Source organism: Ovis aries, chromosome 13 (genome assembly GCF_016772045.2).
Source record: "Ovis aries strain OAR_USU_Benz2616 breed Rambouillet chromosome 13, ARS-UI_Ramb_v3.0, whole genome shotgun sequence".
Taxonomy (NCBI): Eukaryota; Metazoa; Chordata; class Mammalia; order Artiodactyla; family Bovidae; genus Ovis; species Ovis aries.
Genome location: NC_056066.1, coordinates 78,340,716 through 78,367,244, shown reverse-complemented (window position 1 = coordinate 78,367,244; position 26,529 = coordinate 78,340,716). Strand labels below are relative to the sequence as shown.

Genomic DNA, 26,529 nt, shown 5'->3' with positions numbered 1-26,529 from the left:
CTTTGATAAATGGGGTGGCCAAGCTCTGTTCCTCAATTCACTTTTTAAAAATAGACTATTGATGCAGACATGGCTGAGGCTCCAGAGAGATGCGTGCACCTCCTCTGAAGTGTGCAGCTGTAGACAAGAAGCTGCCCAGCCAGGGGACTACATTTCCCGATTGCCTTCGTGTCTGGGTGGACCCATGTGACTAGTTCTGGACAGAGAAGCGTGGCAGGGCAGGGTGGGGAGAGGGTACATATGTACATCACTCAGGCTGACGGGTTCCTTCTCCACCATCTCCTCTCTCACTGGATCTTGATCCCCAGGGTGACTTTGAACACGGCAGAGCCTCCAGCAGTTGGGATACCTAAGTGACTGTGTGAATCAGGGGTCCTCCTCCCTGTGACCATCCCAAAGAACAAAAACAGCAGCATAAATGAAATACTGTAGCACTGTTATATTTTAAAAGTTAAAGTAACACAATAAAACTTGTAAAATGTCCATCCATGTACAATTTACAACCGTTTCCCACAGCTCTGGCATATTCACAGTTTGGGAGACATATATCCTAACCCTGTTTTAGAAGTCCGTCCACATTCCTTCTACAACTAGGAAAACAGAGGCCCAGAGAGGGAAGGGGTTCGCCTAAGGTCACAGAGCAAACCCAGGGCTGAGCCCAAGTAATTCCACTTGATATACATAACTGATTTCCATGAACCTTTGATTCCTTCTCTTAAAGGGTGGACAAGTCTGAGCATGTGTCATCCGAGGCTCCAAGTGGACGATTATAAAAACAAATCATAATTAATAATTCCTTAGGAGGCAAGTCAGAGAGCTTCCGGGGCAGGGTGGCGCCTCTGAGGGCTGATTTGGAGGAGAAGTAATTTTAAGAATCCCGCCTTTCATCGGGGGAAGGGGAAGCAATTTAAAATAAGCCTAATAAACATGGCCCATGCAGTTGTTGACCCGTGGAATGACGCGCTCGCCTCCAGAAGCTGCTTCGGCCTTTGTGATGTGGGATTTGTCTGTGTGCTGAGGTTAAAGAAGAAGGGTGGGAAAAAGGCCATGAGGGATTTATTGGGGAAAAACAACATCAACAATAATTTATTGCAGAACTGAGTGGGTCAATGCCTGTGGGTTGCTGAACTGGTGGGTCAAAGGGCATCAGAAAGAGCAACTTTGGAGGACGCAGGAGGAGAGAGGGCAAGCGCTCTGGGGTCAGGTTCACAGACCCTGGTTCAAGCCTGATCGGCTGCTGAACAGCCGTGAATCCTCAGCCACGGACTTCACCACCCTGTGCCTCAGTTTTCCCGTCTACGAAATGCGGAGTACAACAGAACCTCCCACAGACGGCTACCTGGGACTAAAGTGAGGCAATGCGCGTGAAGCTTCCAGCACAGCGCCTCTCACACAGCAGGCCCTCGACTCGTGCGTACCCGCGTTCCATCATTGCCGGGTAAGTGAGCCCTGACGTCAGTGCAGACATCGAACCGAGGCACTCGTACTCCGGCGCTCCATGATCCTCCACCCGGGCTTCACATTCTTACAATATCGGTTCCCGGGACCCACCCCAGAGACCCTGCCGCAGCAGCTCCTCAGGCAGGAGGGAGAACGGCCCCCGTGGGCCAGCACGGTTTCACGCACACCATGCAGGATGGACCGTCAGTCCGCTTTTTCCCCTTCCGCCCGGCGCTGCGCCGTGTCTCGGCTCTAGCCACACGGCTGCGTGTGTGCCTAGTCCGTTGCCTCTCATTTCTGATTTCTGCATCCTCCCTACTTCTTGAGCCCCTTCTTCTAGCACAGACTCCGGGTTGCTCCTCCCTCCCCTCCCCACATTCGTGACTGACATTGTGATGAACTTTCTCCATGAGCACCCCTGAAGTGGGGGAAATGTCTCTGAGGCTCCCTATTATCATTGAAATTTAACCTAGTAGCTCCAGTGACTGAAATCGGAATCTCCAGAGTGGGGCCTCAGACCTTGAAGTTTTCTAAATGCTCTCCAGGAGTGATTCTGAGAAGAAATAACACAGATGGAGACTCACTTGCTTACCAAAATCTCCAGAATCAAAACACCAAACATCCTGGAAAGAAGAAATGTCAGTGAGTTAAAAATGGAATTTCAATTCCTTTGCCAGTTTCCCGAGGGCCCATAACAGCCAGGTCCTGGGGACACAGAGTTGGTGACCAGAGTTAGCTTCAGAGTGGTCAAGAGACTGGCACTCAGGAGTTCACAACAGCAAACAGCACATTCTACATCCCAAGATGTCGTCCCTGCCCTCAAGTTGTTCACTCCCTAGTGGGACAAGCAAAGGTTTTAAAGGGTAATTACAACCCTCTGTGAGAAAGGCTAATATTAGATGTGCATACAAGGAATGGGGTGAAGTAATTGACTGATTTAAAAGGGTTAGGGAAATCTCCCTTGGGAGAGTGAAGGATGGGTTTTAAAGGATGAATAGGAGTCTGCTAGAAAAAGATCAGGAACCAATAAACACTTGTAGCAAATGCTGTTGGTGCCCACCCAAATCCCCTGTATGACCACTCCCGCTTGCTGCAAATACCTATGTTTACTCTCTCTAATTGAGAACTTTGGTCTGGCTGTGGGCATGTGCATAACCAGAAGTTCCAGAAAGTTGATGGCCTGGAATGAGCCCTCAGCTGACCACTGATGGAGAGTTGGCGGATACACGGCTGGTTTCCTCTCCCCTTGGCTGGAAAAAGTCTGGGATCCATGCTCTACACCGGCTCCCTGCGTGGGTTTGAGATCCCCTTGGATGTTGCTTGCTGATAACCACGTGTTCTATTTGCTTCCTTCCCTGTCTTGCTCATCCACCCTGCTATGGGGACTTCCCAGAATCACTTTCCGAATATACGTCTTGAACTTGAATCCTGTCTCAGGGTCTGTTTCTGGAAGAACTCAGACCAGGACAGCATGCTCTATGCAAGAGACCGCACGGGCAAAGGCAGAGGCTGGAAGGCACATGGTTTGTGCGGACGAGTCCCAGCACCTACTGCGCAGGGCGCTGTACAGAGAGGAAGTCGAGAAGTGTCGTGGATGGATCTCAACTGCCACGCTAGGACCCCAGCTTCTTCCCACTTTTTCTGCTCAGGAAGTGGGACCCCATTCCAGAGCAGGCAGGGAAGTGAGCTGTTTAAATTCCTCAATGGTGTGCTAGTGAGGCTGGTGAGCTAAGGGTGCCAGGCTCTCCAGTCACTGCGTCCACGATCCACTGGCTTTGGGGTTCATTTGAACATGATTCAAATCTGACCTGGACAAAGACAGGAAGAAACTGGCCAAAAGCCACTGTCTTTGGTTAGCAGAGACAGCCCAGCTGGGTAATTACTGCCCATCCAGTTTGGCTTTCAACAGGGCACACTAACTATCTCTCTGGGCCTGAGTTTCCTCCTCTGTGCCATGGGTACTCTGATGGCACCACCCTCATGGGCCCACTGCAGCACCACGTGAGGCTCCCTTCTCTTGCCCCTCTGCCCTGTGGGGGCAGCTCTGAGGGACAAGAGGAAACATCGTCCTGAGCTGTCCGTAGAGAGCCCAGGACCAGCTTCATCTTGTAACTCCCCCACCCACCTCCCCCAAATCAAGGTCTCCAGGAGTCTCTCGGGCCCACCCAGGTAGGAATCATCTCTGGGGGGTGCCCACAGCGCCCCCATCACATCCCCTTTATGCCCAGCACCAGTGTGGGCCACAGGACCCCCTGGGCCCAGCTTGACAGGTTAAGCCTCAAAATTTAGTTGTGGCAAAGTTGAGTCGCTGACTTGCCAGCAGCTTCCCACCCTGGGCTCTAGGGGGGGCCAGGCCGGGGAGGGAGAACAAAGGCTTTTGTTTGCCCAGCCGCAGAGGAGGATGAGAAACAGCAACTCCTGCCTGATCCTGTGGAAGCCCCCACAGCTGCCGGCTCAGGCCTGGAGCCAAAGGAGACAAGTTAGAACAGCCAAGTGGGAGACCCGGAGCCCAGGGTTGGGAAATCGTGTTGGGGGAACTGTCCACCCCTCCCCCCTCCATTCATCCTTCCACCGCCTATGTGTCTATGAATCTGTCTGTCTACCCATCACCTACCAGTGCCTCCGTCTGTTACCCATCTCTCACCCACCCATCCATCCATCTGCCCATCCTTTCCACAAGCACATACTGAGCATTATGGAGGCCCAGGCCCTGCGTTGGGTACTGGGAAAACAGCTGTGAATAAAGTCCCTACCCTTAAGGGGCTGATATTCTAGGAAGGGAGATGAGTCATATGTAATATATTTAATAAAATGACTGAGGGTTAAAAAAAAAAAGCTAAGGCACAAAATAAGGCAAAATAGGAGGAGTAAGCGCAGGACTATTGTCCATGGAGTGGGAAAGGAAGGCAAGAAAGAAACGACGGACCAGATCTGGTAGGGGAGCCGCAAGTGCAAAGGCCCTGAGGCACGATTGAGATCGGAATACCGGAAGAACAGCCTAGAGGCAGTCTGCGTGCGTGCTAAGTCGCTCCGATGTGTCCAGCTCTGCAAACCCATGAACTGTAGCCCGTCAGGCTCCTCTGTCCATGGGATTCTTCAGGCAAGAGTACTAGAGTGGGTTGCCATGCCCTCCTCCAGGGGGTCTTCCTAACCCAGGGATCAGACCTGGGTCTCCTGCAATGTAGGCAGATTCTTTACCATCTAAGCCACTAGGCAAGCCCTAGAGGCCAGTCTAACCATCACTGAAAGAAGGAAGGAAGGTAGAGGGCAATAGGGGGTAAAACTGCAAGGGCCTTGCGGGCAGAGAGGCCCAGCTCCCGCTCTGGCTCTGAATAGTCAGGGAATGGTTCCCTTTTCTCCCCAGACCTTGGAATTTCCACCTATATAAAGAAAGCCTAGATGGGACTGTCCTTTCCCATCCAGGGCTCTGTCATTTACAAAAGAAAAAAACAGAAAGATGGCCTTGCTCTTGCCTGAGAGCCAGAAGAGCCAGGTTCTAGACTGCAAGAGTGAAGAAAGCAGACCCTGGGGTCAGGGGTTTTAATCTCTCTGTGCCTCGGTGTTTGGGGCCATAAAATGGGAATAATACTAATACCTTCCACCCCTTGGGGCTCTTACCAGGAGCCCCAGGGATGGTGCAGGGAAAGCATCTCTTTGGTTACCTTCCTCGTCCCTGTTACACTATGATTCGATGAGACAGTGATGGTGGATCTTGCTGACCCTCCTGTTCCAAGGCAGAGAGGGTGAAGCCCTGGGACGTCCCTCTGGATGCTGCCAGCCTGGGCTGGCTTGGCGAGGCCTGAGGGCGGGATCTTCAGAGCTGGGGTCTAATCCTACAGGGATTGCTGGAGCAACGTGGGGATAAGGCCCTGCGTGCAGCTCAGAGGCCTCCCCCTCCCCCAAACAGGCAGCTCGGCTTCGGCACAGAGTTCATCTTGGGACAGGCAGCAGAGCCCCTCGAGGCTCCACCACACCCACCACTGGGCCTGCTCTCAGCCTCCCTTTCCAAACGCACTGCCCGGGTTCTCGTGCCTCGTCTGGCCCTTCCCTGCATTAGAACCTTCACACCTGTGGGGCTGGCCACCCGCTCTGCCCCTTCCAAGCCAGCTCCTTCCCCTCCCGCAGGACTCAAAGGTCCCCTTGAGAGGCCTTCTCTGAACATCAGGGCAACACAGCCCCACACCTCCATTCATTCTTCCTCTCTACGCTGGTTGCCTTTCCTGCAGAGCCTTCCTAAACACTCTCTGAAGTTCCTTGCCAAGTTCTTTGTTTCTCCACTGCCTGACTCCTCCGCTCTGATGTCAGTGCCGCAGGACAGAGGCTGCCCATCCTGCCCTCTGTATCACCAGCAATAGCACACAGCAGGTGCTTAGTCCATTTTTGCTGAATGAATAATGGGAACGTAATGATTCCTTTATTTTTTGAAAACTGTTTTCCCACTTAAAAATTAACTTTAATTTCATAATGGACACTATTATACTCTTTAATATTTTTCTTTACTGTTACTGTTAATGGTTAAAATTCCCTCTGACCTTCAATCCGGACACTCCCTGAGGTGGTCATGTAACTGGTTTGGCAGTGTCCTCCCAGACTTACTCTTGTACACGTACACGCATAGAAATGCACAACATTGCCGCTGATATTGTGTGTGTGCAAGCATGCGTGCGTGTGTGTGTGTGTGTTTATGTAAATGGTGAACCAGATTGGGCTCCCAAGTTGCAAACAACGTAAACAACTCTGAGTAATTGGACGTTTAAATTTTATGTGTCGACTTAGCTAGGTTATTGTGCCAGTTGTTCGGTCAAACATTAGTTTCACCGTTGCTGGGAAGGTATTCTGTAGGTGTGGTTAGCATCTACACTCAGTTGATTTTAAGTAAAGGCAAGTATCCTCCATAATGTGGGTGGGCCAACCAGTGAAAGGCCTTGAGAGTGAAAATGGAGGTGTCCTGGAGAAGAAGGAATTCTGTCTCTGGATTATAATATAGAAATCCTCCCCGAGTTTGTGGCCTGCCAGGCTGCCTACAAATTTCAGGCTTGCCACCCTCCATAACTGCATTCCTAAAGCTAGATGATAGACAGACAGAGAGATCAATGATAGATAGCTCATCTCCTATTGATCTTCTTTTCCTGCAAAACCCTGCCTGTTACAGTAATTTAAAGAGACACAGGGGACTTTCTTGGTGGTCCAGTGGCTAGGACTCCATGCTCCCAGGGCAGGGGGCCTAGGTTCAATCCCTGGCCAGGGAACTAGATCCCACACACCTCAACTAAGAGTTAGCAGGCTGCGTCTCAGAGTTCAGATGCTGCAACTAAAGATCGCGCATGCCACAACTAAGACTAAGAGACACAGTCTCTTACAAGTAATTTAGGGGAAAAGAAAAGAACAATCAATCAAATAGACACAAAAGACAGGGTCAAGGAGACATTTCACAAAGGAGATGCAAAATGCCCAGTAGAATGACACAGAGGGGCTTAACATCACTGATTGTCAGGGAAATGCAATGTAAAACCACAGAGGGATACCACTTAGGATGGTTAAAAAGAAAAATACAGAAAATACCAAGAGTTGATGAGGAAGTGGAACATCCAGAAGAAACTCATACATGACTGGTAGGAACACAAAATGGTGCAGACGCTTTGGAAAGCTGGTGATTTCTAATCAAATGAGACATGCCTTCACCACATGACCTAGCAATAGGTCTATTACTCAACAGCAATGTAGACAGATGTTCGCCCAAAGATGTACACAGGAATGTTCAGAGCAGCCTTATTCATAAACAGCCTCTACCTAGAAAACAGCCACGTGCCCATCCGCAGTAGAGGGAATGAATGAACTGAGCCACATCCAGACGATGGCTTCTTGCCCAGCAATAATGATGAATGACCCGCAACCACATGCAGCAACATAGATGGGTCTCAGAGATGTCAACATTAAGAGACGGAGCCAGACACAAAAACATGTCATTTAATTCTATTTAAGTAAAGGGCTAGAAACAGACACACTACCCTTGGTTACCTTTGGGGAATTCATCACTGGCAGAGGGAATAGGGGAGCTTCTGGGGAACAGGAACACTGTTTCTTGATGTGGGCTTGATGTGCTCACTTAGGAAGATTCGTCACGCGGTCACTTATGACCTGTGCCTTTTTCTGTATGTATTCTACACTTGAGGAAAAAGCTCACATCAGGGAGGGGACACGTGTATACCTGTGGCTGACTCATGTTGATGTTTGGCAGAAACCAACACAATTCTGTCAAGCAATTATCCTTCAATTAAAAAATAAATTTTTTAAAAAACTCAAATTAAAATCAGGGGTTGGGAGAGTCTAAGAGAGTTGAAGAACCAGGGCCAGTGCCCCAGCCACAGGACTAGATCGGGTAAGACCTCTCTGCTGCCTCTGGACTACCCCTCATTCCAAGTTTGGGTAGGTGTGTCTGATTGGTTAAGTCCAGGTCATGTGACCACCCCATAACTGCAAAGGAGACTGGGAAATGTGAATAGCCAGCAGGTTCACCATCAATGGTGGAAGTGGGTAGGGTCTGCCTCAAAAGATGGGGAGTCCTCAGGCCACTGCAAGGTGCTAGACTCTTCCCCCGCCAGCAGCTATTTAGGTCGTTTCCAGTAACCATTTTGGCACATGTCCCTTGTGCCTGACGTTTCTCTAAAGGAGACGCCAAACAACGGAATTCCTGGGTTCTAAAAAAGATGAAATTACAGTTTGACTGTATACTGTAAAGGTATCTTTCTGAGAGACTGTTCCAGTTCATACTTGGACCAGAAGAATATGCGTGGCCATTTCCCACGGTCTCCTGAATACTTTACATTTTAGTCTTTTATTTGTGACAAACAGAGGACTCAGAAACCTTGTCTAATTTTTGTTAGTTTATATTTGCCTGACTACCAGCAAGGCTGGATATCTCGCATGCCTATTTGCCATATGGATTTCTGTTTCTGTACGTTGCCTGTTTCCATCTACTTACGCTGTTATTCTATGGGTTTTTCTCTTATTGCTCTGCAGGGATTCTTTAGCTACTATGGAAATAAATCATTTGTTTACATGGACGTTGCAAATATTTTTACCCAAGTTGTCATTGGTCTTTTAACTTGGACGTGAACACATGCTGTTCCCCAGGCTCACAACTTTTCTGAGGCTGGGAAATCAACACTGAGGCAAAGGGGGTGGGGATAAAGAGGAAAGGGGATCTTTCTGACCTTACCCGGTTTTGTTCCCACTAGCTCTGAGGACATTTTGTAATCTCTCTACCAGTCATCCTTTCATTTCCTTGTTCTTGTCACCAATAGGAAATCGTATTAGAGCCACAGTCATAGGACTACTTAACTTCTACTTTACTCTTTTTTTTTTTTAAGCCAGAAGTTTACAAAACCTGGTGTGGAGAAGAGTAACTCCCATGCCCTTTGGTATTCTCAGAGTCCCTAGTGGGGAGTCAGCCAGGCTGACCACCTCTTAAGACTGTTGACTGCATGAATAAAGGAATTAGATTAATGCCAAAATGTTGCAAATTCCTTCAGAAGCTGCCGCTAGCTGACAAAGGGGCAAATGTTGTATAGGGCATATGTGAGCAAATGGTCTGGAGGTGGAACTGAGCAATGGTTTAAAGTACCCTTGAAAATCTTTCGTTGTTCATAAAAAGGCAAGAGCACACGGTTTGGTGACTACAGATTCATTTTAAATGCACAAAGTCAGCAGTTGGCAGACTATAGCCCTTGGGCCAAATCCGGCCCTCCGCCTGTTTTTGTAAATAAAGTTTTATTGGCACACAGCCACATCCATTAGTTTCATATTGTCTGTGGCTGCTTTCCAGCTACCACAGCAGAGTTGAGTAGTTGCAACAGAGACCATATGGTCCACAGAGTCCAAAACATTTATTATGCACTAGCTTTATAGAAAAAGATTACCAACCCCTGAACTAAGCAATTAAAAAGACCTAACAAGTTATAGTTTCACAGTATTTTTAGATATATAAAACAGAAAAAATGAAAAAATGATTTTTAAAAAGTGTTTGGCCAATCGTATATGGCTAGATCTTTCTAAGCTAAATGCATAGAAGGCGTAATCCACTGCATAAAATGGTGAAGAGTAAGTCCAGATTATTATTATTATTATTTTAATTTTAGCAGCTGAGTAATTTCTTTCAAATTACTTTAAGCCTCTCAACCTCAACTTTCTCACCTGAAAAATGGTAGTGATGATAGCAGCAACATCATAGGGTTGTGTATTTAGTGGGATTCTTAGAACAGTGCCTTGCTGCTGCTGCTGCTGCTGCTGCTAAGTCACTTCAGTCGTGTCCAACTCTGTGCGAACCCATAGACGGCAGCCCACCAGGCTCCGCCGTCCCTGGGATTCTCCAGGCAAGAACACTGGAGTGGGTTGCCATTTCCTTCTCCAATGCGTGAAAGTGAAAAGTGAAAGTGAAATCACTCAGTTGTGTCTGACTCTTAGCGACCCCATGGACGGTAGCCCACCAGGCTCCTCCATCCATGGGATTTTCCAGGCAAGAGTACTGGAGTGGGGTGCCATTGCCTTCTCCGAGAACAGTGCCTTAGCATCTAGTGAATGCTATATAATTATGTGCTATTATTACCATCATTGCTGCACACAGACAGGTTGATGTCCTGACTGTGCTACTTCCCAGCCCTATGGCCTTGAGCACATGGATGTCCCTCCCCAAGCCTCAGTCTCCCCATCCTTAAATGGGATCATAGTTTCCATCACGTGGAGTTTCTGTAAGAACTATGCTTAACACAGCATCTGGCATACCGTAGGCATTCCACACTTGTGGGATGTTATTGCCACTGTCCATTATTCTGACTTCTTTCTGACCCCAGAGCCTCCACACTCTCTGGAGCTCAGCCCTCCTCCTGCCGTGCAAGGCAGGCCATGACTCTGGACCCGCTCTGTACCAGCACAGACTGTTTCCACCCAGCAGTGGTTTATTTAACTGTCCTCTTAAGTAACTCTCCAGCCATCAAAGGGCTGTTTACAAACCCCACAATTAGCTTTCCTGGAACAGCAAATAAACAGAAGCCTAATTAGGTATGTTTCTCCTGGCTCAAGGCACAGTGATCTGAAGGCTTGGGCATAGTAGCCATCAGTTAAATAAACATCTGTGGGATGTATGGACGTAGAGATGGATGCATGATTAGAAGAATAGATGGGTGATGGATGGACAGATACTGTTTAAGATGATGGAGAGGCAGACGAATGGAAGGACAGACAGAAGGTGAAAGGGACAGAAAAACGGACGGAAGGATAGGCGGACGCAAGTGTGGATGGATGGCTGGAGGCTGACGGAAGGGACAGACGACAACGGAAGTGTGGCTGGATGGGCAGGTGCTTGGAAGGTAGATGAGTGGGTAGATGAGTAGGCGGGTGGATGGATGGATGAAAGGGTGGATGTAAGGGTGGGTGGATGGATGGAGGCTGACGGAAGGGACAGACGACAACGGAAGGGTGGCTGGATGGGCAGGTGCTTGGAAGGTAGATGAGTGGGTAGATGAGTAGGCGGGTGGATGGATGGATGAAAGGGTGGATGTAAGGGTGGGTGGATGGATAAGTGAGTGGAAGATGGGTGGGTGGATGGCAGATGAGTGAATGAGTGGGTGGACTTTAGTGAGATACTGGAGCAAGAGGGCAACACGAACAGAAGTTCTGGGCTCTTTCTGACCTCTGGGCCCTGCCCTGCTCCTCGCTGAGACGCCATGTCACCACTCGGCAGAAGGGACTCAGGCCTTACGGTATCAGAACAATCCTGGGTTTAAATCCAATATCCTAGCTCTGTGATCTTGAGCAAATCTTATTGCTCTCTGGGCCTGAGTCTCCTCCTCCTCCATAAAACGGATGCTCGTAACTGCCCCCACTGCTTGCAGCTGCTGAGAGGCTAATGGGTCAAGTGTCCGGGCCATAGTCCTTGCTCTGTACATGTGAATGCCTTTCCCGCCACTGCTGGTGCATTGCCCAGACCCGTGTTCCAAGGATTCACCCTGATGGAGGGAACAAAGACCACCCGTACCCTGAAGAGCAGGGCCTATTCCCACTGTGGGGGAGGGGCAACTGAGACCGAGCCCAGAACTTGGACCTCCTTCTTCCCCAGCTCCCTCAGGGGTCTCCGCGTGGTCTTCCAGGTCTGGGAGATGAGAATGATGGTGTGAGAGCCAGACTCCTGAGATCGAATCGCTCTCCTCCCACTTTCCAGCTGGTCACTTCAGGCAAATTACTAACCACTCTGTGCGTTGGGAAAATGAAAGTCCCTACCCCAGAAGATTATTGTGAAGGTTGAGTGAATTAATACAATGAAGTATTTCCTACAGTGCCTCGCACAGCGAAAGCGTGACTAGTTACTGTTATTACTGTATAATAGTTATTATTATTATTACTATTATCATTACCACCTCTCTCACGACCCCTTCACTTTCCTGGCCAGAAGAATCTCTGGCGTTCCCCACCAGAAGATGGCCTTCAGGCTGGGCTCGGAGGAACAGAAGACTCCCGGTTAAAGGGCACTGCCAACCAGGGCACTGCTGGGGCAAAGGCGTGGAGAGGAACGCTCCCCGGGAGCGAAGCTGGAGCGTCTTTGGCCAGAGGGGGGTGTGACTCCCAGTGGCAGAGGCTGGGTGGGGTGCCGTGAGTCAGGGTTTGGCCCAGCCAGGCCCTGGCAGCGCCATTTCCCATCAAGGGCCCGGGCGGGGTGGCTGCGGCTCCCTCTGGCCAAGGGTGAGGGTCTGAGTCAGCCCTTGTCAGGTAAGAGGAGGAGGACGCGGGACTTTCCCACCTGCCCTGGAAGCCCGTGTGAGCTGGGCAGGGCGCCTCCCACGGAGGGCGGGCAGGCAGGGACCTCTGCACCAGGTACGGTTGGTGCTGCCCACCTCCACAGCTGACCCTGGGGCCCCGAGTCCAGAGAGTGGCCTGGGAGCTTCTCCTCTCCCGACACATGGGCTGGGACCCAGGACCCCAGCCAGGGGCTTTTCCTAAGGGAGGAAGAGAGCTTTGGTGTCCAGTGAGGTCTGAGAAGCCAGGGAAAATCTCCCTTAACAGGAATAGTTATTTGAACCAAGACCTGAAGGACGGGAGGAAGTGGGCAATATATCTGGGGAAGAGTGTCCTCAAGAAAGAGAACAGCAGGTGCAAAAGTCCAGCAGTGGAGGCTGGGGTTTTAGGGGGGCAGGGAAGGGACTGCCAGGCCACGCAGGCCCTGGCGGCCCACGAGGAGCGCTTCAGACTTTAGGTGAGAGGAGCGCCCCAGGACGGCTCAGAGCAGGAGCGGGACTGGCCGACTTAGGTTCCGATGAGACCTCTGGCTGCACGTAGAGAACAGATGCGGGTGAGGAGTAGAGCACACGGCCAGGTGGCCGCAATGGTCCAGGTGAGTGAGGACGGGAGCTCGACGGGGGGTAGGGTCGGGGAGAACCCTGCAGGTGGGCAGAAGAGGCAGGTTTTGAGGAATCCCTTCGGGCATCAATCAACACATCTTTCCTGAAGACTTATGCCTGAGCCCTGTGTGGGAACTGTGGATACAAGGATGACAAAGACTGCGCCCTTGCTTCCAGTTCAGGAAACAAGAGGTACATGAATCAATATGATGTGACCAGTGCTCAAAGCCAGGGGTGAGCCAAGGGCATCCACACTGTACCAGGCCCCGTCTGCTGGCTTTCTACATAGGCTTAACTCAACCTGGTGAGATAAGAACAACCATGAGCCCCCATTTTACAGACGAGGAAACTGAGGCCCTCTTGGGAGGGTTAAGTAAGCAGTGTGTCCAAAGTTAGGAGACTCCTCCCCACTAATAGGATTTGCACCAAGGTCTGCACAGCTGCAGGACTGGCCCAGCTGACTGCTCTGATCCCCGGCCCGGCCCGGCCCGTGTAATCAGGGAGGGCTTCCTGCAGAGCTGAGGCTACAGCTTGGTTCCCAGGGATGGGCAGCATTCCATCAGTGCACAGAGGGGGCATTCCACACTTGGGCACGGCAGGGGCCATGGTCTGGGGGTGAGGTCAGCTCCCTCAGCCAATGTCTCCTAAACCTCGCTGAAAAGTCATCTTTAAAGTCATTCACACTTTTTATGAATGATTTTGTTTTCCTTTGCTTGGTTGGTTTTTAAAAAATCATTTACTAAGGTAAAATTCACATAACATCCATTAGCCACTTTAAAGTGAACAATTCATGTGCTAGTCACAATGGTATTCGCAGTGTTACGCAACCACCACCTCTCACTAGCTGCAAAACATTTTCATCACCCCAGAAGGAAACCCGGTACCCATTAAGCAGCTGCTCCCCACTCTTGAGCCCTGCACCCCAGTCCTGAGCAGCTACCATTCTGCTCTCTGTCTTCATGGACTTATCTATTCTACGTGTTTAACAGGGATTCACGCCACAGGTGACCTTCAGGATCTGAATTCTTTCACTCGGCATGATGTTATGGAGGTTCATCCTCTTCATAGCACATGTCAGTAACGTGAACTTTTTTCAAGGAAATTTTCAAGGAAAATTTGTACAGTTATTGTTCTACAGACAAAACATAACCTTAAAAGCAATGATCACAAAGAAATATTATTAAACTCTAGCTGGATTCTGTGGCTGGCTGAGGGCTCCAGGCTGAGATTTGCTCTGCCTCCTAAAAGGAGATGAGCAAGCTTTGGAGACCTGGGAAAGGGCGGCCAGCACCCACGTGCGGCTGTCTCTGTGGGTTAATCAGAAGAATCAAAGAGAACTCCAAAGGGAACAATGCCCTGGAGGCTCCTGAGATTCCCAGGGCAGACACAGGGAGCGTGTGGTCCACGAGGATGTCTCCCCAGGGCCTCGGCAGGGGGACCCCAGGGAAAGGCCACCGACAGGAGCCTGCTGGGGAGCCAGTGCCCCAGCCCAGACCCAATTCAGAGAACTCCACGCTAAATGCTGTCTCCCCTTTCCCAAACTCTTTCACATCCCTCAGCAGGACAAGTGACACCTGGGCTAGTTACAGGACTCTGTTCCAGTCCCTTAATGTATTTGCCCACTTCTATGCCAATACCAGCCTTCCCAGGAGGCGCTAGTGGTAAAGAACCCGCATGCCAATGCAGGAGACGTAAGAGATGCACGTTTGATCCCAGAAGATCCCCTGGAGGAGGGCATGGCAACCCACTCCAGTGTTCTTGCCTGGAGAATCCCATGGACAGAAGAGCCTGGCAGGCTATAGTCCATGGGGTCGCAGAGTCGGACATGACTGAACTGACCTAGCAGGCACATAGAGTTTTACTTTTTAAACCTCTGCCATAGATCCCATAGACTTCCCTGGTGGCTCAGATGGTAAAGCATCTGCCTGCAATGCAGGAGACCAGGGTTCGAACCCTGGTTGGGAAGATCCTCTGGAGAAGGAAATGGCAACCCACTCCAGTACTCTTGCCTGGAGAATCCCATGGACAGAGGAGCCTGGCAGGCTACAGTCCACGGGGATCGCAGAGTCAGACACGACTGAGCGACTTCACTTTCACTTTCATAGAGCCCAAAGCCTGGACGGACAGGTCCTCCATCTTAGTTCTTTGGCTTCAGAGTTGTCTTGGCTGTTTTTACACATTTCTTCTTTCACGTGACTTTAGAACCTACCCTTTTCATGGACAAGCCTAGAGATATTAAGGGACAGACCCCAAGTCAAAGGGCTTCAAGCCTCACGGCTCATTTCCAAGATTCCCAGGAATTCATAGCAGTTTTGGGGTGGGTGTGCTGTGAGGAGAGGCTGGTCTCTGTATCCCCATCTGGCTGGGTCACCAAGGAGAAACGTCTGCTTGTTAAAGGCTTTGCAAGTATCAGTCGCTCAGTCGTGTCCGACGCTGGGACTCCATGGACTGTAGCCCACCAGGCTCCTCTGTCCATGGGATTTTCCAGGCAAGAATACTACAGTGGGTTGCCATTCCCTTCTCCAGGGGATCTTCCTGACCCAGGGCTCGAACCTGGATGTTCTTTACTGTCTGAGCCACCAGGGAAGTTAAAGGCTTTAAACGCCCTTAGAAGTGGCAGTGTTTGCCACAGTCATATTTCCCCCGTACACTATTTACTCTTTCTCTTAAAGCCGACTCATGTTTTCAACTTTTATTTAAACTTCATTTTAAAGGAAACATTTGATCTCTGCTTTATCTGAGAAACCAGCATCAAGTACGAGGCATTTGCTGTCGGTGCCTCGCCCAGCTCCCCTCCTGCTTACTTCCCATGAACATAAACCAGATTCCAGCTGCCAGCACCTACCCCCTTTACCCATGGGCTCTGCCCACCTGCAGGAGGCCAGAAGTTCTGGGAATTAACACGCCAGGGAGCTGCCCCCAACCAAGGGGGGCATGCCCAAGGGGGTATCCATGCCTCAGCTCCCTGACCGCGCCCACCGCCCCCCACCCCCGCTGGAAAATCCCAAGGCTGTCGGCACCTTCTGTACCATTTCTCAGAGTTCTGCATCAGGTGGAGCCCCAGGTGCCCACAGGGGTTCCTTGCTCGACAATATTCCCTGCACTGGAGGCCTACCCCCCACCACCTCCTAGGCTCACTTTCCCACACCTCCACCAGAGTTTTCTGGGATCATCTCACAAATAAACTACTTGGCTTTGAATTATTTTCTTGGGGATCTGCTTCTAGGGGGACCCAACCTAAGGCATTTGCTATAAATTGAAATATTCCGCATATTACACAAAGTGGTAAAGAACCCACCTGCCAACGCAGGTAGACATGAGAGACGCGAGTTCGATCCCTGGGTGGGAAGATCCTGTTGAAGGACGGTATGGCTACGCCCTCTTGTCTGGAGAATCCCATGGACAGAGGAGCCTGGTGAGCTACAGTCCACGGGGTTACAAAGAGTAGGACATGACTGAAGCGTCTGAGCTCGCACACACACACTGTTTCTTAAAACAAAAGAAGACGTATTAGGAAATGAGAAAGACCCACAGGCCTCAAGTGGAGCCTTGCCTTCCTTGTGACAGAACCAGGAGGACAGAAAGGAGCTGGAATGACTCGCAGGGAGCTGGTGTGATTCGGAGCCCACCGAGCTGGCTCCGGCCCCTCCCACAGTCCACAGTGGGTGAGGCCCTGAGGACCACCTTCCAACAGGACAGCTCCAAGATGGTGGAATGCCCCAGCTGGCAGGACACAAGCCTGGTGGACCCAGTAGGCAGTGCTCAGCACTGGGCCAGCTGCAGGGGCCTGATGGAGACCAGGAGGAAGAGGAAGACGTGGTCCACCCTGAAGGTCCACCATGAAGAAGCACCGAGAGCCATCAGCCTGTCACATGGGCTAAGGGACTCAGTTTTGCTTGAGTGCACCTCAAAGGAGACATCATTCATTCATTCAACAAAAGTTTATTGAGCTTCTACTGTATTCTGGGCACTGTACCAGGCACTGGGAAGACAGGGAAGGACAGATCAAAATCCCCCACAGCACTGATGCTCTAATGGAGGACACAGGCAAGAAATAAGTGAACACGCAAGTAAACTCTGAAATGAGAGCCCTTGGTGCTACAAAGAAAATAAACAGAATTACAGGATACAATCATAGCTTGTGAGAGTTGGACTATAAAGAAAGCTGAGCACTAAAGAATTGATGCTTTTAAACTGTGGTGTTGGAGAAGACTCTTGAGAGTCCCTTGGACTGCAAGGAGATCCAACCAGTCCATCCTAAAGGAAATCAGTCCTGAATATTCATTGGAAGGGCTGATGCTGAAGCTGAAACTCCAATACTCTGGCCACCTGATGCAGAGAACTGACCCATTGGAAAAGACCCTGATGCTGGGAAAGACTGAAGGCAGGAGGAGAAGGGGAAAACAGAGGATAAAATGGTTGGATGGCATCACCAACTCAATGGACAAGAGTTTGCGCAAGCTCTAGGAGTTGGTGATGGACAGAGAGGGCTGGCGTGCTGCCGTCCATGGGGTCACAAAGAGTCGGACGCAACTGAGCAACTGAACTGAACTGATAGGATAAAATGTAGACGTGAGGGAGGCTTTTGATAGTGTGGCCTGGGAGGGCCTCTGGGGAGGGAGTAGTTTAAACTCAGAACTGAATGTGGAGAAGGAGCCAGTCATGCAAACAGCTGGAAAAAGGGGGTCTCAGACAGAGGGAACAGCAAGTGCAAAGTCCCGGAGCTGGGAATGAGCTTGGTGTGCCGGAGGAGCAGAAGTAGGCTGCTGTGCTGGAGTGGAGAAGCGGGAGGAAGGGTGGTGGGAGCCAGGGTGAAGCGGTCCCTGGAGCCAAGTCAGACAAGGAGATGCCTGGTGAGTGTTTGTGGGATCATGAGTACCAGGGAAGACATCCACGGGTACTGGATGGGGAGCAAGGAGGGGAGCTGAAGGCATCGAGTTTGGGAGGCTTCTTCTCTTGATGTCTTTGCCAGTGGAAGGGAAGGCCAAGGAGAATGACCTTGGTTTGCATAGCACCAGCTCAGACTGCAGCAGGGAAGGGCTTTAGGCCACATCTGGGCGCATCTGGGTGGAACAGGGTAACTTCAGTTATTAAAATCAACAAACCCATCTTTGGCATCTCATAATAGCATCTACTCCATGAGATGCTGTTCATTGAGAACCTAAGCATCAGACTCTATGCAACCTGCTCAGAGGCTGCCAGATATATCCCCTTTCCAGAAAGAAGTTCACAGAAGCAGAAAATTGCAGTATGAAGTGGTGAGTGTTCCAGGGAATGTTAAACAGAGGAAGGGTCATTCAAGTCGGCTTTTGAAGGATGAAGAGGAGCTCGCTGGAGAGAAACCATCAACAGAAGGGCAACACTCTTCCTTTTGTCCTCATGCACATCCCAGCACCTGAGACAGAGCATGGAGCATAGTAGGTGCTAAAAGAGACAGAGCATGGAGCATAGTAGGTGCTCCATCCGTATTTGCTGGTGAAATGAATCAGACCTGCCCACACCTCAGCTATTCAAGTACCCGGCCTCACTATTTTTCTGCTGTCTGCTTTCCACTATTTCTACCAGTGAACCAGGGAAGCCGCTCAGTCATGTCCGATTCTGCGATCCCATGGACTGTAGCCTACCAGGCTTCTCCATCCATGGAATTTTCCAGGCAAGAGTACTGGAGTGGGTTGCCATTTCCTTCTCCAGGGGATCTTCCTGACCCAGGGATCGAACCCAGGTCTCCTGCACTGCAGGCAGAAAAGCCTATTGCTTAATATTTTCCTTCAAGTTGAATTACCTTTCTATCTAAGTGAATTTATTTTAAGAGGAGACATTTGATACGATCACTAGATTTGAAAAGAACAAAGAATATTTGCCATAAATCAAAGATAGCCAGAAAAACCACCACAATGAAAACAGAACAGTGTTATTGAAGTCTGCCTGTTGAGAGAATAAAAAGGCAGGCCGCAGACTGAAAGGAAGTATTTGCAAATCACATATCTACAAAGGACTGACTCGTCTCCAGAATATAGAAAGAACTCTCCAAACCCATTAATCAGAAAACAATCTGATTTTTTAAATGGGCAAAAATTTGAACAGCCACTACACCAAAAAAAAAAAAAAAAAACCCAGATGGCAAATAAGCACATAAAAAGATGCTTAACATCATTAGTCATTAGGGAAAGGCAGATTAACACAATGACGTTTCAGAGCACACCAATTAGAATGGCTAAAATTAAAAACAGAAAACAGACGATATTAAGTGCTGGTGAGGATGGGAAGCAACTAAAACTTTGATGCAATGGTGATGGGAATACTAAATGCACAGACACTTTGGAAAACCGTTCAGCAGTTTCTGATTAAGTCAAACGTACAGTTACCATGGGACCCAGCAATTCTACTCCTAGAAATTTCCCCAAGATAAATAAAATGTTATGGTCACATAAAAACCTATTTGCAAAAGTTTTTAAGTGGCTACACTTATAGTCACTGAATCTGGAAACAGCCCACATTTCCCTCACCTGGTGAGTGGGTAAACAGTCAGTGGTATGTCCATATAATGGAGTACTGTTGGAGAAGACTCTTGAGAGTCCCTTGGACTGCAAGGAGATCCAGCCAGTCCATTCAGAAGGAGATCAGCCCTGGGATTTCTTTGGAAGGAATGATGCTAACGCTGACACTCCACTACTTTGGCCACCTCATGCGAAGAGTTGACTCATTGGAAAAGACTCTGACGCTGGGAGGGATTGGGGGCAGGAGGAGAAGGGGACGACAGAGGATGAGATGGCTGGATGGCATCACTGACTCGATGGACGTGAACTCCGGGAGTTGGTGATGGACAGGGAGGCCTGGCGTGCTGTGATTCATGGGGTCTCAAAGAGTCGGACACGACTGAGCGACTGAACTGAACTGATCCAGCAATAATAAGGATCAATGTACGGATAACACGCAATGAAATGAACGTGTCTCAAATGCGAAGTGCTGACGGTAAGAAAAACCAGTCTCAAAAACCAATGCACTATAGGATTCCACTTATATGACGTTCTGGAAAGGGCAAATTTATAGAAAGAGAAAAGGATCAAAGTTCAAGAGCAAGTGGCACTGACCTATGGTCATAGGAGCCAGGAGAGCAATGCTCACAGGAAGGGAAGAGGCAGAGGAGAGGGAGGGCTCTGGCCCTATCTGTTTAGGTGCTAATTCAGAGAAGATGATGGCACCCCTCTCCAGCACTCTCACCTGGAAAATTCCACGGACGGAGGAGCCTGGAGGCTGCAGTCCATGGGGTGGTGAAGAGTCAGACACGACCGACCAACTTCACTTTCACTTTTCACTTTCATGCATTGGAGAAGGAAATGGCAACCCACTCCAGTGTTCTTGCCTGGAGAATCCCAGGGGCACGGGAGCCTGGTGGGCTGCCGTCTATGGGGTCACACAGAGTCGGCCACGACTGAAGCGACTTAGCAGCAGCAGCAGCAGTTACTCGGCTGTGAAAACTCAAGCCGAGCACGTCTTTCCATACGTCATGCTCGGTCACTTCAGTCATGTCCGACTCTTCGCGACCCCATGGACTGTAGCTTACCAGGCTCCTCCGTCCATGGGATTTTCCAGGCAAGGGTACTGGAGTGGGTTGCCAGTTCCTTCTCCCGCATATGTCATAGCTGAGTACAAAGTTTTTAAAAGTTTAGCTAGAGAGAACTGTATGCCAGAGGTATGACGTCTGAGACTTGCTCATTTTCACCACGGGAGATAAGCAAGGATTGAGTGTTAGAGACAGGTTAGCATCTGCTCTTCATGATGTAAAGGAAGAACTGTAGAAAGGTCTGCAAAGGGAATGACTCTCTCTCTGTGACACAATGGGAACTGACGCTCTGCACCCTAGAAAACGAAGCTGGGTGGCCCCGAAGGTGCCCAACTGTATCAACAAAGAGAACGTGCATCTGAGACAGCATGCTGGAAGGGTGCGATGGCTCAGCTCTGAAAGCACAAGAGCCCACATTTGGCCAGAGCCGTTAAGAAGTAGCTGGATTCGATTTCGCGTTTTTCACCTCCGTGTTCCCTGGCACCCAACACAAGCCCAGTACGTGGTTAGTCTTCACTGGCTGGTTGCCCCTCCGAGCGTTCTCATCGGTTGTTCCCTCTGCTTGGAGACGCTCCCTTCTCCCACCCTGACCACCTGAGACACTCCTGACCTCACCTTGGGGATGACTCTCTTTGCCCTGTTACTTGAATATCCCCTAGCATTGCTGCTTCAGGGTCATGACACATGCTGTTTCCTCGGTTTGGAATCACTTCCTTCTCCCTTCCCCTGGGTCAGTTATCCCCTTTTGTGTGCAAGTGATGGAAAACCAAACTGTTTTCAGCCAAAAACAGGAAATGTAGTGGCTCATAAAACGAAAACATTCAAGTGTGTCTAATTTCAGGTATGGCTGGAGCCAGGGGATCCAACCCTGTCTAGCTCTGTCTTGATCTCTCTCAGGCAGGTTTTTCTCTTATGAAGTCCCCGATGCTCCAAGCTTTCACTTGCTCACTCTCCATCCAATGGAAAAACTGCAAGCCTTTTCGCCAATAATTCCCAGCAACCAAAGTCCCAGGATCAAGTTTCATTGGGCAGGCTTAGTTACACGCCCATCCCTGGATGGATCACACGGAGCCAGACCTGGTCACATGTCCACCTTTGGAGACAGGGTCCTAGGACACCCCACCCAAATCTCATGGAATGAGATGAGGGAAGAGGAGGTTCTCCAGTAGGAAATTGGGGTGCTATTACCCCAATACAGGAGAAACCAGGAGATGGATACTGATCCCATCTTCTCTTGGAAAACTCTAGCGCTTCCCAGCATGCTGTGTGACCTCAGGCCAACCGCTTTCCCTCTCTGGTCCTCATGTGCCTCTTCTGAAAAATGGGCAGGAGGCTGTTTGAATTCCAACATTCCAGAATTCTGGGACAGCTTCCAGGACTGGCGGCTGCTCCTGAAATCCCAGGAACGTTCCAGTACTTCTGGGGACGGAAGTGGAGCATCAGCCAGAGCCGTCCCTGGCCCCCTTGGCCTGGGAACATGCTTAGAGGATGACAATTGGGCTCCCTTCAGCCGAAATTCCACTCCCTTGGGGGCCTTGCCAAGGAAAACAAGCCCAAGAACTGGGCATTGAAGGTGAGCATATTTGACAAGTTTTAAGACGACAATTTATTTACACAGGTGTGGGAACCGTCCCCTCGCACCCTGCCTTCTTTTCTTTCTCTTCCTCCCCTTTCCAAATTCTTTCCCCCAAGGGTGCTGACAGACATGCCAAGGGAGGGGGTGGCTGGCTTGGGGATCAGCCTGGAGTGAGTCCATGAGCCCGAGGCAGCAGGGGAGGGGTGAGGTGTCTGTTCCGGGGGTGGCCCTTCTCCCTTCACCTACCTTCTTGCTCTCAAGCTACGAGACTGAGGTCCTGGATTTCAAAGCAACCTGAGACCTTCAAGAGAGTGGAGCTCGGCCCATCCTCAGTTGACAAGGAGTAGCTGACCCTGGAGTGAGCCAGGCAAGAGGTGAAGAAAGCAAAAATCATTTCTTAAACACCTACTGTGTCCCTAAAGCTGAGCTGAGCCTTAAGAGCACATCGTGAATGACCCAGATGGAAATCTCTGCCCTGGTGGAGCTCATGAGGAAACAAACATGGGAAATGATGAGTTACCTTCACAAGCACTTTAAGAAAGTAAAATAGAGCAAGGGGTTGGGGCAGGGCAGGGGGGCGGAGAGACTCTAGGTTTAGGAAGTGACGTTTGAGCTGAGAAAGCAGAGAAGGCGCCTGCTAGGCAGAGATCTGAAGGAAGGACATTTTGGGCAGATGGCTCTGCACATGCGAAGGCCCTGAGGTTGAAGGCGACTTGGGTGTCCAAAGAGCACGGAGGAGGCCCATGTGGCCAGAGCCGGGCGGGGAATGGAGCTTGACCAGAGGTCTGCTCTGTGATTTCTGCTCAGGGAAACAAAGACACAATGTGGGGCTGGTTATCCCCACTTTACCAAGGAGGAAACTGAGGCTCAGAGCAGGGCAGTGACTTGCCCAGGGTCACACAGCAGAGACAGACCCCAGCCCCTTCCACCTGGTCCCAAGCCCATGCCTATTGCTTCTGAGAGGCGAGAGGGCAGGAACAAGGAGTATCCAAGACCTGCCAAGTCTCTCATCTGCAGCTCGGCCCCCAGGGGAAGGGGTGTCTGGAGGGTAAGCCCTCTTGCTTCCTGTGGGAAGGAAGTGGAGACTGATTGAGCTGCTGAGTCATAGGGGTACCACAGGCTCCTAGGCCTCAATGAGCCCTGCCTCAGTTTACCCATCTGTAAAAAAAAAATGGGTATAATAACATGTCTGCCTCCAGTACCAACTTCAGAGGGGTGCTAGGAGGGTTAATTACTGCCTGGCAATTCCAGGAGCTGTGATGAAAGGTGGTGGGAAGTGGGCACTATTAACCCGGGCAAATAATTACTCCCAGCCCGGGGGAGGAAGAAGAGGGGTCGCACCTGGTCTGATTCGGCCTCCATCCGGTTTCCTTTCCAGATGTGTAGGAGCGCAGCAGTCATGGGCATCTGGCTCTGACAGCCGTCCTGCCCCAAGACGCCCAGTGCCAGGAGGACATGGGGCTGTGAGTGGGCACAAGCCACACAGACCAGTCAGTCTTGAGACTGCTTCTCTGCCCCTCCCTGATGGGGCGACCAGGGCAGCACCCCTCCCCTGTCAGGGCCTCGGTTTCTTTATGTGCACAACAGGGGGCAAGAAGCCTGCCTTCCCCACAGGCATTGTGGTTTTCACAAACACACAGACACGTTCCATCTCCCTGGCTGCATGTCAGGCCCCAGCCTCCCATGCCAATAGCCATCCTGACTGCCACGGCCTGATGGGAAATGGTAAAAAAAAAAAGAGAGAAAAAAAATTCTAGAAATAAAAAAAAAAAAAATTTTTAAAACACTCTTCAGGGGACTTCCCTAGGGGCCCAGTGGTTAAGACTCTGTGCTTCCAATGTAGGAGGCACAGGTGTGATCCCTGGTCAAGGAACTAAGATCCCACATGCTGCTTGGCACGGCCAAAAAATAAAAAATAAAATAAAACACTCTTCGGAATGCTGATTAGGCCTCATGTTGCCCCCAACTCTTGGGCCCCAGAAGCAAGCTCCAGCTGCCCTCTGCCCCTGGAATCCCAGCCTCTTGCCTGGCTTGGGGAGGGGAAACAGGGACAGATCCCAGAGCAAGCCCTGTCTTCCTCCTTTCAGTTATTTATTTTTTATATTATTTTCTTAAATTGAGGTAATACCGACATGGCATTATATAAGTTTCGTGTGTACAACATCTTGTTTCTACTTCTGCACACCCGACACTGTGCGTGCGTGCTGAGGCGCCTCAGTCGTGTCCGACTCTGCGACCCCATGAACGATAGCCCACCAGTCTCCTCGATGCATGGGAATTCTCCAGGCCAGAACACTGGAGCGGGTTGCCATGCCCTCCTCCAGGGGGTCTTGCCAACCCAGGGATCGAGCCCAGGTCTCTTATGTCTGCTGCCTGGGCAGGCAGGTTCTTTACCACGAGTGCCATCTGGTAAGCCCACCCAACAGTGTGTTCACCACTAAAAGTTCATTTTCCATCTACCCCCAACTGGCGGGGCCCCTGTATCTGTTTTGCCCACCCCCTTGCCCTGCCTCTCCTTCCCTCCTGGTAGCCGCAACTTTCTCCTCTGTATCTACGTGTTGGTTTTTTGTTCGTTTAGTAGTTTTCTATAGTCCACACACGAGTGAAATCACATGGTATCGATACTTGTCTTTCTCTGTCTGATTTATTTCACTGGGCATAACACCCTCAAGGTTCATCCTCGTTGTCGCAAACGACAAGGCCTCATTTTTTTTCCTGGGTGAGTAGTATTCCACTGCATATATCCCTCTATGTGGCAACATTGTGCCCATCTCACGGAAGGGGACACTGAGGCTCTGAGATGCAAAGGTCAAAGCCCTAGGCTAGGAAGAGGCAGATTTCAGCCCTCCACTTTCCCCTGAGGCTGTCTGAGTCCCAGCTGAAGCCTCATTGTAGATGCCCGATCCTAAATGGTGACCCCAGAGATGAGGCTTTTCCATGTGAGTGGGCTGCTCCTGGGCTTGGGGACCCCAGAGAGGAGGGAGCCAGGCCCTTGCCAAGTGGCCGCCCCTGCAAGCACAGGGCAGGCCCCAGGCAGCTCACTTTCAGGAGGAGCCCAGGGCTCAGAGTGCTGGTGCAGGCAGGGCGTCTGTGCCCCGCCGACCCCCACACGCTCGCTTGGTCCCCCTCTTACCCGCAGGTCCCCCGCTCCAGCCACACTGGCCCAGGTGATCTCCAAACACACCTTGGCTCCCACCAGTGCATCTTTGCACCTGCAGTCCCCTCTGCCCACAGCAATTTTCCCACACACACTCCTTCCCACGCTGGCTTCTTTTTATCCAATCTCTCTTCAAAGGTCACCTCCTCAGAGAATCACTCTTGGGCTGTCTCCATCACAGCTCCTGCTTTATTTCCTGGACAGCTCTCATCCCTCTCTGAAATGACCTGAAATTTCTGATGCCCTCACTACAGTATAGACTCTGTGAGAACAGAGGGGCTTGTTTTTATTTCTTCTTCTTCTTTTTTTTTTTTATTCACTGCTGTATTTCCAGGACCTGGTAGAACACAGCAGTGCTCAACAGATATTTATTGATGTAATAAAGACATTTTTAAAAATAAGAATCATTTGGGTCACGAGGAGAGGGGTGGGTGTTCTAGCGGGCAGGGAGTGGGGATGGCTCACCCAAGGACTGAATGATTTCTCTGGAGCCTTTCAAAGTCCTGGGGAACTCTGACATCACAACAGCGACAGTCCTGCTTGTCGGGCGCTGACTGTGCTCAGCACTGTGCATGGATCATCTCATTTAATCCTCGCACTGGCCCCGTGAGGTCAGTCCTGTGATTATGCCCATCCTCCAGATCAGGAAACTGTAGCTTAGGCAAAGGGATGCATTCCCGGTCACCAGTCTCCCCCACGCCCTACCTCCCGCCCTCCAGAGCCCCAGGGTCCCCTAGAGACAGCCCCACCCCTTGATTCCCAGCGCAGCCTGGAGAGGTCACGTGCCCTGCCCGACGCCCCCCGCAGCTGGTTGGCGGTCCGGAGGGACGATCCCTGGCTCCCTGCAGCCACTCACCCATGGGGAGGGAAGACTGGCTTGGCGGCTGGCCGGTCCTGGGGACGCCGGGCAGCCAGGAGTTTCTCTCCCTGGACTTACTGTACATGATTCAGCGCCAGCCCCGGTTGTGAAATCTGGGAATCTTGTGGGCAAGGCCAGGCCCGGGGGATGGCTGTCTGGGAAAACGAGGCCGGGAAGGGGTTAAGGGGGGCAGCAGGCCACCCCCCACACACACCCCGGGGGGGAGGCACCACGCCAGGCCAGCAGAGAGCTCACCGTTCGCACTGGGCTGGCCACCGCCTGCGGCCTGTCGCTGACATCACAGCTGCGTCAGTCCAGCCTGCCCAGCCCCCCCCACTTCCTTCCCTCCCGCAGCGGCATCTCCAGCCACGTCTCCAGCTGTCCTCTCCTGGGTTGGGGGGGCAGCCTGTGCCCAACCTCCCCTCCTGGGAGGGAGGGGGAGATGACAAACAGTCCTCTGCACACAGGAGGCACTCCATAAGCCATAGTTGTGATGGGTGTGAGCCAAACCATAATCCCGCAGGTTAAAGGTTCTCATACCCA

The 26,529-nt window shown here is 50.8% G+C and overlaps 1 long non-coding RNA gene across 8 annotated transcripts; it reads right to left on the bottom strand.

The window, feature by feature from the left end:
* Nucleotides 1-419: 419 nt before the first annotated feature.
* On the bottom strand, nt 420-26,280 carry LOC105608638 (uncharacterized). Of its 8 annotated transcripts, XR_009595986.1 has the most exons (7): nt 26,242-26,280; nt 25,984-26,141; nt 25,593-25,783; nt 22,217-22,323; nt 16,129-16,319; nt 2,033-2,063; nt 420-1,014 (listed from the first exon to the last, which is right to left on the bottom strand). It is a non-coding gene; the product is annotated as an uncharacterized LOC105608638 (long non-coding RNA). The 8 variants fall into 8 exon arrangements; XR_009595985.1 differs by having other exon boundaries at nt 420-2,063; XR_006055753.2 differs by lacking the exon at nt 16,129-16,319.
* Between the last annotated feature and the right edge of the window lie 249 nt (nt 26,281-26,529).